The sequence below is a fragment of the Oreochromis niloticus genome, linkage group LG12 (genome assembly GCF_001858045.2).
Source record: "Oreochromis niloticus isolate F11D_XX linkage group LG12, O_niloticus_UMD_NMBU, whole genome shotgun sequence".
Lineage (NCBI taxonomy): Eukaryota > Metazoa > Chordata > Actinopteri > Cichliformes > Cichlidae > Oreochromis > Oreochromis niloticus.
In genome coordinates, this window is record NC_031977.2 from 26,881,745 (window position 1) to 26,889,748 (window position 8,004).

The window sequence follows — 8,004 nt, forward strand, 5'->3', positions numbered from 1 at the left end:
CTCAACCTGATTACACAGAATCAGCATCAGGTGTGCTGCAGGAGAGATGATGGCTCCGACGAGGGGTGGAGACCAAGAAACTCACGTGCCTGATGGAACTTTCTAGACAAACCTTCAGATCCTGACACAATGGCTGTATCCCAATTCAGGGTCTGCAGCCTTAAAGTACGCAGCCTTAACACTCCTCAAGGGCCACGTACTCAAAGACCGCTAAGGCTGGAAGTGCGAGGCTTGTAGGCTTGTGAAATGGAACGGTCTAGCCTCTGTCGCTGTACAAAAGGCCCCGTAGTTACGGTTTTATTCTGTTCAGTTGTTCACCTGTAGTTTCTTAGAGTGGCCAGTAGAGGTCACCCCACCGCTTTGTATGAGAGAGGATTTGGGCAGGGAGATACGTGGGTGAGATATATGAGCGTTTCCGCTCCCGATTACCGGCGGAGAAGTGGTCATTTCGTGAGAAGTGTGCGTTACTGAGCAATGCAAGTCTGTGATGTGTGAGGATGTGGGGATAAGATGCGTTTGTGACTGTAATCGAAGTTAGAGGGGAAATGACTATGCTTCTGTCTATGTTGCTAGCGAGTGCTAAGCGAAGCCAAGCTAAGCTAGGCTAGCTCTCCTGCCGTGTGATTGGGGATAACTGTGTGCTGGGTTAGCTCAGTGGGTTTATATGTGAGATGTGGGTAATAGATGGCTTATGGTAGCAAAGGGGATGTTAGTTTATTTCCCACCTGTGTTTCTGTTGATGGACTCTGAGTTACTATTGTGAACATTTCAGTGATGTACTATTTTCTTTCTGTTCATTTCAGAGACCACACACACACACACACACACTCATATCCACACCGATGCACCCCCCACACTCCTACCGGCGCACCTAAACTTGCATGTAACACCTGCTCCTCTGACAAGCCTGTTACCTCTGATCGTGTGAAGGCAATACATGAGTCTTCACTATCCTCGGTGTCTTCATTGTCTCTCTTCTGAATATTCATCCGGGCCTTGAGCAGTGTTCTGGCCGACACTCCGGGGAGTGGTAGTTGCAAATCTGAACCAGCACCTTACAGTCCTCCCAGTCTGAGCTATCTACCCAACATTTATGGTCCTTCGAGTCGGATGTAAGCTACCTCTACCCTAACAAGATGGATGATATTCAGAACTTCTCAGCCCTTGGTGCGCGCCCACGGCGTAATGTACGTCGTCCCCTCCGCTATGAAGCTTATGAGACTGACTTCTCCGGGCTTGGTGCAGGTTACCAGGAGGAAAGTGAGACAGGAGGCGACACCCGTTCTTCCCACCATCCTCCGTCTGACCCCTCTGATGACCGCTCACACGGCCATGTCACACCATTGAGGGCAGAGTTAGAAGATATGCAACGTGAAAGGTTCCTGTTCCAGCAGTCCCATGACCAGATGAGAGACGGGCTGGCTGATTTCCAGGCCTTTCATGCTAGTTTGCTGCAGCTGCTGGACCGTGCAGAGAGTCTGCAGCTCAGTCCACCGCCCAGAGCCCCTGCTGTTCATCTCCAGCCACCCCCTGCTGAAGAGGAAGTGGACTGGCCTCCACCATCTCCTCCGGTTGTGTTCAAGGAGGAATCTGTCCCAGTTGCGGACCGCATCGATACAATGATGAAAGAGCTCCAGGATCTGAAAAGGGAGTCTATGGCTGCACAGAAGTGTCAGATCATCCCCCCACATGAATCTAAGCCAGGGTTCACTTCTCCTCAGCCAAGGACCACCTACCCTCCAGCACCGCCTCCGAGAGCACACCCCCTCCATTGCAACCACTGCCAGCTCCACCTCCGTCCTCATCTACTCCTTTCTTGACCTCACAGATGTATAGACCCCCCGGCTTAGCAGCGGCCCCAGATTTGACCTACAGGGGGCCTCATCCGAGCATTCCTAAGCTCACACGCTGTGATCCTGGGGAATTTGCTCGTCTAAAGATGGCGCTAGAGAACTTATTGCCCCCGGAGAGTTCAGAGCTCTTCAGGTACCAAGTCTTGTTAGATCACCTACACCTGGAGGAAGCAAAGTTGATAGCAGACGCTTACCTCCATTCTGCCACGCCCTTCAGTGACACCATGAATGCTCTTAACGACAGGCTTGGGCAGCCCCACCAGCTTGCCCTGAGAAGAATTGCTGCTGTCATGGACTCACCTGACATCCACCGAGGGGATGCAGCAGCATTCGAGCGATTCTCTCTCCACATCCAGTCGCTCGTGGCCATGCTGAAGACTTTAGGCCCTGATGGGGAGGTCAAACTCCAGTGTGGCTCCCATGTGGCTCGACTCCTTAGTAAGCTTCCTTCAGAGCAAAGAGCTGATTTCTGTCGGTGCATGTACAGCCATTCTGGTCAGGCTTACACCCTGGACGACCTGGCTACCTGGTTAAAGTACGAATCCTGGTGTCAGGGCTATGACGGTTTGCCCACTCCAACGATCACCAAAAAGAAGCCTGACGTCAGACCAAGTAGGCGCCCTGTTACGGTTCTTCACGGTGCAGAGACCTCACCCAGGTCACTAGGTACCACTCCAAACAAAGCTAGGCCGCAGCCCTACTGTGCCTTCGGCGATAACCGTGCCCATCACCTGAGTCAGTGTCCAGAGGTCGTTAAGCTGAGTCGCGAACAGCTCACAGACTGGATAAAGACCAACAAGAGGTGCTGGCGTTGTGCTCGTTCCCATCAGACAGCCCAGTGCACCCTCAAGAAACCCTGCAGCCTGTGTCAGGGTCGCCATCTGCAGGTCCTTCACGACGTGAATTCTAAGCCCTTAAAGACACATGGCCCAGTGTCTGCTCCCCCATGAGAAGGTGAGAATCCTACGGGCATCCTGTACCTCGATCATCCTATAGAGAGCGGCCAAGTCCTGTTAAAGGTTGTCCCAGTCATCCTTCACCATAATGGCAAGACTCTGAGCACTCACGCGGTTTTGGATGATGGGTCAGAGAGGACTATGCTGCTACCCACTGCTGCCCAGAAGCTTGACCTTCAAGGCATCCCAGAGACACTTCCATTGCGCACTATAAGGCAAGATGTGCAAACTTTACATGGATCGTGTGTCTCATTCGAGATCTCCCCTGGTGGCAAACCTAAGCTGAAGTATAAGGTCCGCAACGCCTTCATCGCCACCCGTATCGACCTAGCCGAGCACAGCTACCCTGTGGAGTCCTTGAAGCGGAAGTACAGACACCTCAGAGGCCTGCCTCTCCAGTCCTTCAAGAAGGTCAAACCTCTCCTTCTCATTGTCAGTGACCATCCACAGCTCATCACTCCAACTGAAGCTGTCCGTCTTGGTCCACCGGGTGGTCCCGCTGCTATGTGCACCAGGTTAGGGTGGACACTACAGGGTCCCTCCAGCCTTATCGGTTCATCCTCGCTGCCACAACAGTGCCTCTTCACGACTGCTGTTCCTCCCCAGGTGAGTGAGCTACTCAAACATGTAGAGAAGTTATGGCAGGTAGATGTCGTCCCAGTGCCAGAAGGCAAGGTGGTTACCCGTTCAAGAGAAGATAACTATGCAGTTAGCCTGCTAGAGCAGAAGACAGTTCGTGTAGAAGTCGAGGACATCCAACGCTATGCCACCCCCCTCCTTCGCTGCCAGAATATGTGACACCTTAAAGCTAGCCCTAACGCGGTTGTTCCCAGTTTGAGAAGTGTGGAGAGAAGGCTCCAGAAAGATCCAGAACAAGCTAAGATCTACAGGACGGAGATAGAGAAGTTGGTCCAGGCCGGTTCGGTGGTTAAGGTGTCCCCCTCTGAGGTTGCTCAAGCAGATGAGTCATGGTACATCCCTCACCACCTTGTTAGCCACAATGGCAAAGATCGCCTTGTGTTTAACTGTTCGTTCCAGTTCCAAGGCCAAGCCCTCAACGAACATCTTCTACCTGGGCCTACCCTGAGCGCATCGCTCCTTGGTGTCCTCCTTCGCTTTCGAGAGAATGCCGTAGCCATTACTGGTGACATTAAAGGTATGTTCCACCAGATTCGCCTTCTTCCTGAGGACCGTTCCCTCCTGCGGTTTGTGTGGCGGGATCTGCACCCTGAGGAACCTGTGGCCGTTTATGAATGGCAGGTCCTCCCCTTCGGTACAACCTGCAGCCCATGCTGTGCAACCTTTGCTCTGCAGCGCCACACCAGGGACCACACTTAAGGAGATGATCCGCTACGTCACTCTGTGGGACAGTGCTTCTATGTTGATAACCTTCTCCAGAGTGTGCCAACCCCTGAAGGAGCCCGGGACCTAGTGGACAGCCTAAGAGCCCTCCTGTCTTCTGCTGGATTTGTCCTTCGCCAGTGGGCCAGTAATGAACCCAGCACAATTGGCCACCTACCTGAAGACCTCAGATCCACAAGTGCAGAACTTTGGCTCACTCAAGACAAATCAGACACCTCTGAGCCGACTCTGGGCCTTAGCTGGCACTTCCCCACGGACACCTTGGGTTACAAACACCGCAAAATCAGTTATGGCGCCCCCACTATGCGGAACATTTATAAGGTTCTCGCAAGCCAGTATGACCCACTTGGCTTTATCCTACCATACACCACCTGAGCCAAGATGCTGGTGAGGCGCCTTTGGGATCAGCAGAGGGGGTTGGATGACCCGCAGCTTCCGCCAGAACTACTGCAGCAGTGGGAAACCTGGGAAGAGGAGTTGCCGTTCCTTGCACAAATCCTGCTTTCTCGCCCTTATCTCCCAAAGCATGTCACGGAGTCAGTTAGTGAGAGAGAGATTCACATCTTCTGTGATGCGTCAGAGCAGGCTTATGGCGCAGTGGCCTACATGAGAACGGTGACAGGTGATGGCAGCTCACATCTGGCCTTCCTGATGGCTCGCTCCCGTGTTGCCCCTAAACGCATTCTCTCCATGCCTAGACTCGAACTCTGTGGGGCCCTCTCCGGAGCTCATCTCTCCCGTCTCCTTAGAAATGAGCTCACTCTGGACATGGGGAGAATAGTGCTGTGGTCTGACTCCACAACTGTACTCACCTGGTTGAGGTCCGAGTCATGCCACTTGAAGGTCTTCGTCGGCACCCGCGTGGCTGAGATCCAGGAAGTAACTCACTCGCACACCTGGCGCTATGTGGATTCAGCCCAGAACCCCGTGGATGATATAACCTGTGGGAAGTCCCTTCCAGAGCTAACCAGACCCAACAGATGGAGTCAAGGGCCTCCTTTCCTGCTCCTAAGTCCAGAACAGTGGCCTCCAGAGCCGAGCGGCACCCTGGCTGAGCCACCAGGCCCTTCTGAGCTCCGTAAAGAGACCTTTTGTGGAGTTTCTACCACCTTTGACCCCGCCACCTCGAACTTCAGCGGATATGACACCTGGACACAGCTGCTGGAGGCTGCTATTACGCAGTTGCATGGGGCGGCCAAAGGCGGTGGAACTTCATCGGCTTATGACTATATTCAAGCAGAGATGCACGTTCTGAGAGAAGCTCAACAGGAGAGCTTTCCTGAGGAGTATCGACTCCTTAAGCAGGGGAAATCTATCAGTCGCAGCAGTCGTCTCCTTGCACTATCCCCTGAGTTCCACCGCAAAAATGAGGTCATCCGTGTAGGTGGACGTTCGCCGCTCTGAAGATCTCGCCTTTACCAACTCCCATCCTTTAGTTTTGGATCCAACACATCCAGTCACCCACTTGCTCATCCAGGATGTCGACAGTCGCCTGTGTCATCCAGGGCCAGAGAGGGTCTTCGCGGAGATTCGGCGCACTCATTGGATCCTGAGAGGCCGGGAAGCAGTTAGGCATTTTCAAAGGACCTGTCTTGAATGCCGCAGATGGAGAGCCCGCCCAACTGTTCCCAAGATGGCTGACCTGCCAGTTGCGCGCCTCCGCCTTTACAAACCTGCCTTTTATTCGACAGGCGTGGACTGTTTTGGACCCTTTGAGGTCAAAATTGGGCACCGTGTGGAGAAGAGGTGGGGCATCATCTTTAAGTGCCTTACTATCAGAGCGGTCCACCTTGATGTCCTAACCTCCATCGATACAGATGCCTTCCTAATGGCACTTCGACGGTTCATTGCCAGGAGAGGAACCCCAGCTGAGCTGTACTCAGACCAGGGGACCAACTTCCGTGGGGGAGAAAGGGAACTCCAAGCAGCTTTTGCAGCCATGACCACTGACCTGCAGAAGCTCCTGGCTCCTCAGAAGATCATCTTCCACTTCAATCCACCAGCGGCTCCTTATTTCGGGGGAGTGTGGGAGCGGGAGATTAGATCTGTCAAGACGGCACTCTACACTACAGTAGGATCCCAACCCCTTCAAGAAGAGGTCCTCCGCACGGTCCTTGTGGAGGTGGAAGGCATCTTGAACTCCAAACCACTAGGTTATGTCCCATCTGACATCAGTGATCCTGATCCAGTGACCCCCAACTGCTTTCTGATGGGGCGGCCTGACGGAGCACTTCCTCAAGTGGCTTACCCTAAAGAAGAGCTCCTGAGTCGCCAGAGGTGGAAGCACTCCCTGGTGCTGGCTGACCACTTCTCGTCTCGATTCATCCGACTGTACCTTCTGAGCCTGCAGCTTCGGCCCGAAATGGCAGTCATCCCCCGCGGACGTCACAGAAGGTTCGGTGGTGATGATCGTAGATCCTCAGCTGCCTCGCGCTTCCTGGCTCGTGGGTCGCATCTCCAAGGTCCACCCCAGTCCCAACGGGCACATCAGGTCTGCTGATGTCAAGGTGAAAGACAGGACCTTCACCCGACCTGTGGCGAGGCTGGTGTTACTGCCTGCCCTCCCGGACGAAGGCAAAGGACAATCACTGTGACTTTGTTAGAAGTTGCCTTTTGTTGTGTATACTGTGGGTACTTCATACATTTGGGGGCGGCTGTACAAAAGGCCCCGTAGTTACGGTTTTATTCTGTTCAGTTGTTCACCTGTAGTTTCTTAGAGTGGCCAGTAGAGGTCACCCCACCGCTTTGTATGAGAGAGGATTTGGGCAGGGAGATACGTGGGTGAGATATATGAGCGTTTCCGCTCCCGATTACCGGCGGAGAAGTGGTCATTTCGTGAGAAGTGTGCGTTACTGAGCAACGTAAGTCTGTGATGTGTGAGGATGTGGGGATAAGATGCGTTTGTGACTCTAATCGAAGTTAGAGGGGAAATGACTATGCTTTTGTCTATGTCGCTAGCGAGTGCTAAGCGAAGCTAAGCTAGGCTAGGCTAGCTCTCCTGCCGTGTGATTGGGGATAACTGTGTGCTGGGTTAGCTCAGTGGGTTTATATGTGAGATGTGGGTAATAGATGGCTTATGGTAGCAAAGGGGATGTTAGTTTATTTCCCACCTGTGTTTCTGTTGATGGACTCTGAGTTACTATTGTGAACATTCCAGTGATGTACTATTTTCTTTCTGTTCATTTCAGAGACCACACACACACACACGCTCATATCCACACCGATGCACCCCCCACACTCCTACCTGCGCACCTAAACTTGCATGTAACACCTGCTCCTCTGACAAGCCTGTTACTTCTGACCGTGTGAAGGCAATACAAGCGTCTAAACCATCCTCGGTGTCCTCATTGTCTCCTTCCTGAATATCCATCCGGGCCTAGAGTAGTGTTCTGGCCAACACTCCGGGGAGTGGTGGCTGCAAACCCGAATCAACACCTTACAGTCCTCCCATTCCGGGTTATCTACCCAACAGTTGCGCTGCCCAGGTTGCCTAGCAACCATGATACTAACAGCTGGAAACGTTTCATACAGCTTTGTTTGACAGAAGGAGAACATATTTTGTTCATTTGTTTCTACATCAGCTCTGTGTGATTTGATAAGTATCTGAGGCTGAGACAACAGGACTGTAAAACATGCTTGTTGGGTTTCATTTCTGTACTGAACAGTCATTTTAAGCTAGTAAATAACAGTTAGCTAATGTTGTTCATGAGACCAAAGTAATCTCACTTTGGTAATGTAAATATAATATGGCCAATATAATAGTTATTATATTAATCATTATTAGTTATTACAGCAGTGAGTTTGAACTACGTGTCAAATACTGAGCTTCAGTA

General features: G+C 52.2%; 1 long non-coding RNA gene across 1 annotated transcript; it reads left to right on the plus strand.

The window, feature by feature from the left end:
* Positions 1–6,740: 6,740 nt before the first annotated feature.
* LOC112848331 (uncharacterized) lies at positions 6,741–7,503 on the plus strand. Its single transcript, XR_003222420.1, has 2 exons — positions 6,741–7,032; positions 7,360–7,503. It is a non-coding gene; the product is annotated as an uncharacterized LOC112848331 (long non-coding RNA).
* Positions 7,504–8,004: the final 501 nt, after the last annotated feature.